Raw genomic sequence first — 9,423 nt, forward strand, 5'->3', positions numbered from 1 at the left:
AGCTCTAATATGTTGGGTCAAAGGACTGTCAGACAAAAAGCTAAGCTGTTGTTTGCTGAATCCTGCTCAACATTGACTACTCGCTGCTTACTAAAACTGAGACCACCCTTTCTAAATAGTATGTAATTGTGTCTTTAGTAATAATTTCTTTACTTGCTTCAATTATTGCATCACTTTTAGACAGTAGTGTTCTGTGTAAAAAAAGTCTCATGAAGTTATGGATACTTTATCTCCTGACAGCAGAAGATTTTGTTTTAATCAGACACATACAGATCGACTCGCATAGTCACTGAGCTTATGCAGCTACTCTAATTTGCTTGCTTTAGGGCTCACTGTTGTTTAAACATTCGGAATTGGAACGATTATAAAACATTATTATTACTATTTAATATATTTTAAAATGTCATTTATTCCTGTCTTGTCAAAGCTGAATTTTCAGCATCATTACTCTCCAGTGGTTCAGTGTAAAATGATTCTTATATGCAGTTTTGGAAAAAAAATGGGTCACACTTTACAATAAGGTTTATTAGTTAATGTTAATTAATGCATTTAAAAAACATTAACAAACAATGAACAATACATTTACTACTGTAATTGTTCATGTTAGTTAACGTTAGTTAATGAAAATACAGTAGTTCATTGTTAGTTCATGTTAACTCATGGTGCATTAACTAATGTTAACAAGCATGGACTTGGATGTTAATAATGTATTAGTAAATGTTCAATTATGATTAATAAATGCTGTACATGTGTTGTTCATGTTAGTAAATGCATTAACTAATGAACCTTATTGTAAAGTGTTACCAAAAAAATTATTATTACAGTTATTCTGCTTAAAATTTGTATTTCTTTTTGTAAACTGTATTACTATATATTTTTGAAGAATTTAAAACGTAAAAGAATCTTAATTATTTGCTGTCACTTTTGAGCAAAGTAATGCATCAGTTTAAGAAGGGGTTAATTTCTTTAAAATTTACATAAGTTATGCTAAGTCTAAATGTTTGAGCGATAGTGTGTGTTTATATTGTTAATTACACAACTGTTAAAATGTTTTTCTGTTAAATAATAATAAATATAGACTGTTTATTTCATTTGTTTTGTCAGATTTTTTGAAACATGTGGAAAAAGACATTTAAAGTTCCTCTGCCTAGAGGCTTAGATAACCTTTCTAATGCAGCAATGTACAATTCAGCTAACCCGCTGCTAAAGTGGCCTTTAAAATGGTGATCAGATGCATTTATTTCCCATTTCTGCCCAGAACTCCATGATGAATCATACACTTAAACCTAAAGCAGTGAGAGAGCCCTCGTTCTTTCTCTGTTTCCTTACTGGCCTTTAATCTTATTTCATTTGGCAGCAGCAGTTAATGCTGAGTTCATTAAAGATGCTCGTTCATCTCGTCTTTGGCTCACAAACAAGCAACCTTTGTAAACCTTTTGTGTAAAAGTGATGATCAAAAGTGGATCATATACAAAATTGTAGATAATAAATTGAAACAAGCAAAGTAATTTCATATTCAGTGGCATTTATTAAAAGTATACAAAATAAAACATTTACAGGCTATAAGTGCTTGAGATTAAAAGTTTAATGTGTTAGTTCAATACATGAGAAGTTTTCTTTTTCCACTTGAGATGTTCTTCGTTCTCTTACATCCAGATGATTGTTGAGAAAAGGCAGCAGAACCCTTACCATTACTAAACTCAGTAATGGTAACGGTTTCGCCGCCTCTCTCTGTCACAGCGATTGTGTTTGTCCACAGGAAACCGTCAGAGGCTCGTTGACCCCCTGGATAGTACATCATCTATACTGTAGTGTCTCAATAATGAACTTACAGTATACGATGATATCCTGTCTAGAGAGCAAGATTAAAACAATCAAGTCTTTTTGTAGAAAATCAATTTAAATGACATTCATAACAGAAAAAATGCATCTAAAATCACATTTGACCACTGTCAAAAGTTTCAGAAACGTCCTTATTAGTGATCTATATGGTCTAAATTAAAGAAGTTTCTTCCTGAGGAAGTTTTCTCCTGAATTCTTCACAGAATCACATTGAACTCTTCATCAGATGAGGAAGAGCATCTGCCGTCCCGTAGTTCGTAGTCACCACACTCACCTTTAGATGTGCGTCTTCAGTCGTCCCGCAGGAAGTGTTGAAGAGCGGTTTAATTGCCTTCATCTGTCACCTTTACACGTCTTCTCACTTTTGTTTTCACATGTCTGTTGTCTCCATGCTGTGAAGTGATCGTAAACGTTGACTCCTCGCTCGTGAGTTTTAATGCTCGCTGCTCATTTGCATATGATGACACACAAAGGCTGTGCCGTCCTTATCATGCATGTGCCCTTCAGCCCACTGACCAATCAGATTCGTTCCCTGTATCAGACCCTGAACAGCACCAAGACTCGCACTTACGCAAGTGTGTGTGACCCCACACCCAAACTTACCCACCCTCCAAAACACTTGAAATTCTACCAGAATAAATATCCCCCACCCAACAAACATATATGTTACGTTTATTTTATTACAATAAAAACATTAACTGGAGTTTTCAAACATTTTACAGTGTTTATATAAAATAATTTGATAATAACAACTTCTATTTAATTATATATAACATTATTTTTGATAGTTTTTTTCATGACGTCATGTTTAAAAAAGTGCATTATAATAGTTTGTACACCAGTTTCCAGTGCAGTTGTCAGTTGTATTACAATAAAATAAATAGAATGAAATAAAATATATTTTAATAAATTTGCAAATGACTCTCCAAAATAGAAAAAAAAATGTGTTTGTGTTGAATATTTAATATAAAGGCCAGTTCTTTAATTATAATATGCGTGTTTGTCAATTTCTTGAGATGGATTTTGTGCTTTTACAATTTATCTTCAACACAGTTGCCAGGTTTATAGATTAAACTGTAAAAATATCTGTTCATTAACAGTTTCTGTATTTTGAGACTCACAAGTGTTTTCTATTTATTTACACTTGTGAATTGCATAATGGGATTTTGATCTCTGTCGACTTTTGATGTTGAAAGTTCAACTCTACAGTTCAAAAAAGTGATTGTTATTGACATTTTAGTCATTTGAAATCGTATAATGCATAGGAAATAAATATATAGAAATAAGTGTAAAATAACAGAATATGTGCTGGAAGTTTATTGCAAGGTTTTTGTAGCATAATATATAACACCAACTTAGACATTAATCACTTTAAACTATTAAACATGTTAATAAAAGTCGCTTTTTTCAACTTTTCAAGGTTAAAGTTGTTGAAAAGATCGAGGTCCCATAATGCAATTCAAAGTCATGAATAAATAGGCAAAATAAAAACATGAATCAAATACAGAAAACTGATCATTTGTGCTCTACTTCAAAATTTAACATGCAATTCATTGTTTATCCATTTTTTTCTGGTGATAATTTTATTTATAAATGTTATATATAATACTTTGTGGATCCTATAATATGAGATATTTGAGATTTCAGATCTGCTTGGTTTTTCATTAGAATAGTCAGTAACCAAAGGTGGTTAACCAATTGTGATTAACATGCATAATATTAGATTTAATTTGTTTTAAAATGTAATGCCTTTTACAGACAATTAAAATGCATTATTGTAACTTACACTTTTTTTTTTTTGTTCAAAGTTTTTTTTTATTGGTTTTTCTTGTTATAGAGAGCAAACAAACAAAAACAAAACACCCCTTTCCAAAAACACCAGATCTAGGATCAATACATAATCAAATGTCCATCGAGAAAATAGAAGATAAAAACATGACATTAAAATATGACACAAGTTCATTTTCTCATTTTGTCATGTTGTGTGCATTCATTTCAATGACACGAGTTAAAAAGGTTGCCAGACGTTATAAATGTCGCTTTGATAGCATAGTATTTTCTCCAACTTAAGATGAGACATTACAGTGATATCCAGTAATTGTGTTGCTGGAATAGGGTCTTTCTATTTAAATAATATCAGTCTTCTGGTCAGAAGAGAACCAAAGGCTGACATTTTAATTTGTCTTGTTAAAAGGAGCATTCTCAGGGGCCACCCCGAACAACGTGAGAAATGGTGATGGCTCTACTTCCACGCCAAATGCCTCAGAGAAGGATACCATATGCTTTTGATATCTTTATGATGCAATTTGACCTCGCTCATGTTAACAAGTGTAAATTACAAAAAAAAAAAAAATGTTTAGTAAAAATACATCAATATATATTTTGCAATTGTTTGATCAAAGTTCAATAATGCAATTTAAAAGCTTAAATAAACAGGAAAAATAAAAACATGAATCAAAAATACAAATATTTTACCATTTTTTTTTTACTGTGTACACTAGCCAAAATACACGCAGATCTGCTTTCTTGGTTTACATTAGATTAGTCAGTAACCAAAGACAAAACAAAACTGAAAATATCATTACCAAATAATGATTTAGGATCATAAGTACAAACCAATGAAAATGTGTCTGCAAAAAAGATAAAATACAATTGTGATTAACATACATAATATTAGATTTAACTTGTTTTACAATGTAATGTCTTTTGCAGAAAATTGAAATGCATTATTTTATTTTATGCTTTTGATATCTTCATGATGTAAGGTGACCTCACTCGTAGGCTTGGGGGGTAATATGGTATACCGCAGGATCTAAAAATGGCAATTGTATCAGTTTCAGTACCGTTACCGTCATAAAAACAATGCACTAATATACGAGACAAATATTAAATATTATTTATATAATGCTTAAAAATGCATATGCGTGATTGTCATCACGGGACAATGTAGAGGAGAAAGATAGAGGTGAGACAATATGGCAAGTCGCGCACCAAGTGACCTGATCTCAAAAAAGAACACAACCTCTGCAGTTTGGCAGTATTTCGGGTTTCGACAGAACAAGAAGGGAGACGTGGTAAATATGAACAAGACAATTTGCAAATTGTGCAACAAACAGGTGACCGTGAACCTAAGGTTGCATATACAGTATTCAGTTTCTGAATGGTTTAGGCACAAGCAAACAGTTTTGTGACGCTGTCCGAGCCTTACATCATAGTTTTTTATAATACAGAGTTTAAGTAATAGTTTTATATTATGGTAATATCGAATACCGAGGTAAAATAGGGTGGAGGTTTGACGGTATCAAAATTTGGATACCGCCCAAGCCTACTCACTCGTGTTAATAAGTGTAAATAAAAAAAATTGTAAAAATACATCATATATTTTGCCATTCTTTGATCAAAGACCAATAATGCAAATTAAAAGCATAATTAAACAGGAAAAATAAAAACATGAATCAAAAATACAAATATTTTACCATTTTTTTTTACTGTGTACACTAGCCAAAATACACGCAGATCTGCTTTCTTGGTTTTACATTAGATTAGTCAGTAACCAAAGACAAAACAAAACTGAAAATATCATTACCAAATAATGATTTAGGATCATAAGTACAAACCAATGAAAATGTGTCTGCAAAAAAGATAAAATACAATTGTGATTAACATACATAATATTAGATTTAACTTGTTTTACAATGTAATGTCTTTTGCAGAAAATTGAAATGCATTATTTTATTTTATGCTTTTGATATCTTCATGATGTAAGGTGACCTCACTCGTAGGCTTGGGGGGTAATATGGTATACCGCAGGATCTAAAAATGGCAATTGTATCAGTTTCAGTACCGTTACCGTCATAAAAACAATGCACTAATATACGAGACAAATATTAAATATTATTTATATAATGCTTAAAAATGCGTATGCGTGATTGTCATCACGGGACAATGTAGAGGAGAAAGATAGAGGTGAGACAATATGGCAAGTCGCGCACCAAGTGACCTGATCTCAAAAAAGAACACAACCTCTGCAGTTTGGCAGTATTTCGGGTTTCGACAGAACAAGAAGGGAGACGTGGTAAATATGAACAAGACAATTTGCAAATTGTGCAACAAACAGGTGACCGTGAACCTAAGGTTGCATATACAGTATTCAGTTTCTGAATGGTTTAGGCACAAGCAAACAGTTTTGTGACGCTGTCCGAGCCTTACATCATAGTTTTTTATTATACAGAGTTTAAGTCATGGTTTTATATTATGGTAATATCGTATACCGAGGTAAAATAGGGTGGAGGTTTGACGGTATCAAAATTTGGATACCGCCCAAGCCTACTCACTCGTGTTAATAAGTGTAAATAAAAAAAATTGTAAAAATACATCATATATTTTGCCATTCTTTGATCAAAGACCAATAATGCAAATTAAAAGCATAATTAAACAGGGAAAAAACATGAATCACAAAATATGGATATTTTACATATAATATTTTACAGTGTACACTAGCCAAATGCCTGCAGATCTGCTTTATTGGTCTTACATTAGGTTAGTTAGTAACCAAAAGACCCAAGGAAACTGAAAATATCATTACCAAATAATAATTTAACTTAATTAAATTAACATACATAATGTTAGATTTAACTTTTTAGAAAATTGAAATGCCTTATTCAAACTTATCCTAAGGATATCCTAATGATGTAAGGTGACCTCACTCATGTTAATAAGTGTAAAAAAAATTGTTTTGTAAAAATACACCAATACAGCATAAGTAGGTACACCCCTCACAAATCTCTTTTAACTTCATATTTTTACTAGGAAGCTATACAATATTATATTTGTGCATTTACATTGATTAGTCAGTACTGAAGACAAATGTGGAGCTAAATAACTTATGATAACAATCCAAAAACTACTACACCCAAATTTATATGTTATAGAAAAATCTTAAATACAAATTTAAAAAAAGAGGAAACATTAAGAGGAGCAAAAAATAAATAAATAAATTAAATAAAAAAATTGACAAATGTGGTTAAAATTTAAGTTGTAATTTATTTCGCAATATTTAACAAAAATTTAATTGTATTGTCTTTAAATTTCTCAATATGTTTGGTGACTAAAATATTACATTAATAATTATATTTGTTTATTAAATCTGTTTTGTTTAATACATTGCTATATTGACTGAGAACGGGAGAAAAATATTCATCTTTAAAACGGGCTGTACTCAATTACGCTGAGCACTGTATATTGTTCATTTTGCTGTGAAATGAATCAAAATCTTAAAGTTCTCATTTGTTGTACACCCATCTGAAGATGGCAGATTGATGGATTACAGTGTACAGAATTACTATAGTGATTCAGCTCTGGGTGTCTGTTCTCATAGCTCTGTGTGAGTGGTGAATAATGAACCTGAGCTCCTCATTAGGATGTGAAAGTTCTACTGGAGACAGACTCCAGTTAGGGTGGGACAGGGGGTTGTTTGTGGCTGCTCGGGTCACGTTAACAGATAGCAGGGAGATTGTGGCCTATCTGAGGGACACCAGCATTCAGCAAACCTCTGGCACCTTATCTGCCTCTCAAATAAATGGCCATTTCTGCTAATCTGTGATGATTTTTCAGAAAAGAGTCACGGTGGCCAGCTAGACATGAGGAGAGCTGGAAACTGCCCTCCAGAGCTCTTATAAAACACCAATTTTCACCTGATCTGACGGATTTAGGACCATTTCATCTCTTTTCGGGTGCTGGCATTAAGAGTGTGCACTCAATTGCTGGAGGAGAATCTTACTGTGTCAGCTGTATTTAGAAAAAAAAACACTTAAGATGTTTAGTGACTTGTTCTTTATCTAGTTTACTGTAAGCTAAAGCATGATTGTAAATGCATTAGGAAGCATTAATGATTAAAGGTTCAGGGCAAATACAACATTAGAGATCTTCAGTCTTTTTTTTCTGGTGTCTTGGTGGATAGCGTTTTTGCTAAACTTTAAGTTTGCATATATGGTTTATTTGAGCTTTTAATCGGTTTACATGATTAATATTTTGTGTGCTTTATACATCCATTAAAGTGGAATACATATATATATTTTCATTATTATATTTTGTTTCTCTTCCCTGGTTTCTAATCTAGTTGTTTGCACTGTAAAAATATATTATATAGTCATGACAACACAAGTTTTTCTTACTTTAAATTATTTTATTAAGTTGATGAGGTTTCAAATGTATTTTTTTTGTAAGTTGTACAAATGTTGACTATATAAGTAATTTGCATAAACTAGATAAGTTTTTTTTCAAGTAATTTTAATTGATTTAAGTTGACATAGCTTACTAAATAGTAAATTAAACTTGATTCAGCAAATTTATTATATTGTGATAAACCTGGCATGTCAACGCAACCCCCCCTTCTTTTAAAAGTTTTTAAAGTATGTCTGAAAATTTTTTTCTTCTAGAAAAGGTCTTATTTGTTTTATTTTGGCTAGTTGAAAAAAATTTTTTTTTTTTTTAAATATTAGCTCCTTTAAGCTATATATTTTTGAAAGTCTACAGAACAAACCATTGTTATACAATAACTTGCCTAATTACCCCAACCCGCCTAGTTAAGCTAATTAACCTAGTTAAGCTATTAAATGGCACTTTTAGCTGTATAGAAGTGTCTTGAAAAATATCTAGTTAAAAATTATTTACTGTCATCATGGCAAAGATAAAATAAATTCGTTATTAGAAATGAGTTATTAAAACTATTATGATTAGAAATTGAGGAAAAGATAAACGGGGCTAATAGTTCAGGAGGGCTAATAATTCTGACTTCAACTGCATAGAATATCAGTAATTTCATAATTGTTTTGGTCTACTGTATATGCAGTTTATTTGTTGTGACATAGTGGTGTGATGACCTGGCCAAAGTGTTTTTAGGTTATTTTACGAGCTATTTTCTTTAAAGCACATTAAAACTGTATTCTGGGTAAAGCTGCAGTTTTCCCTTCTCCCCCCACCCCCCAAAAATTTTTATTGCTCAACCAAAGTTTAGTGTTTTCCTCTTGCCATTTTAACAGGTTCATTATGAAAATAAAATATTTAATTTTTACATAAATATATCATGCTGAATGATGAATAGAATAAACCCGTATTTTATTTTCACAGAACTTGCTTGCATTTAATGTGCTTCCTATGAACAAATACTTCTTTAGAAATAAAGAAACCTTGACTTAATTTATCTTGACATGATATTTTTCTAAATTAATTTAAGCAGCAATTGGTGATTATTTTATGAAAGATGGCCTTTTAAAGCAGAAAAAATACACAATGAGCTCTTTAAAGCCAATCATTGGCTTCTCAAAAAGTTATTTTAGATTAAATATGCAGTCACATTTGCTTCTCCTCTGTTGATTAAAGAATTAGCAGTACTAGCATTCTCAAGAGCAAAAAATAAGCCCTTACATATTTTGCAAAGGTTTGGTTTCAAGTTAGTTACAAAGATTCTGCGTGGTTTGATAGGGATGATAACCAATGTTAGCATTAAAGACTACAACTAAAAAAGACATAAGATGAATGAATAATTCCAAATGAATGTTTTCAAGCTGTTGAACAATAGGA

At 31.5% G+C, this 9,423-nt stretch overlaps 1 protein-coding gene, 1 long non-coding RNA gene and 2 other non-coding genes across 4 annotated transcripts in view; all 4 read right to left on the reverse strand.

The window, feature by feature from the left end:
• LOC137495624 (flotillin-2a-like) overlaps positions 1–9,423 on the reverse strand; it is a 204,384-nt gene that overhangs the window by 166,689 nt on the left and 28,272 nt on the right. The gene's annotated exons all lie outside the window — the stretch shown is intronic.
• On the reverse strand, positions 1,509–2,249 carry LOC137495623 (uncharacterized). The gene is made up of 2 exons (XR_011015568.1): positions 2,117–2,249; positions 1,509–1,852 (listed from the first exon to the last, which is right to left on the reverse strand). It is a non-coding gene; the product is annotated as an uncharacterized lncRNA (long non-coding RNA).
• Positions 1,670–1,729, reverse strand: dre-mir-451a (microRNA 451a). Its single transcript, NR_029972.1, has one exon. It is a non-coding gene; the product is annotated as a microRNA 451a (primary transcript).
• Positions 1,773–1,861, reverse strand: mir144 (microRNA 144). The gene has a single exon (NR_030092.1). It is a non-coding gene; the product is annotated as a microRNA 144 (primary transcript).

The sequence above is a fragment of the Danio rerio genome, chromosome 5 (genome assembly GCF_049306965.1).
Source record: "Danio rerio strain Tuebingen ecotype United States chromosome 5, GRCz12tu, whole genome shotgun sequence".
In the NCBI taxonomy this organism is placed as follows: Eukaryota; Metazoa; Chordata; class Actinopteri; order Cypriniformes; family Danionidae; genus Danio; species Danio rerio.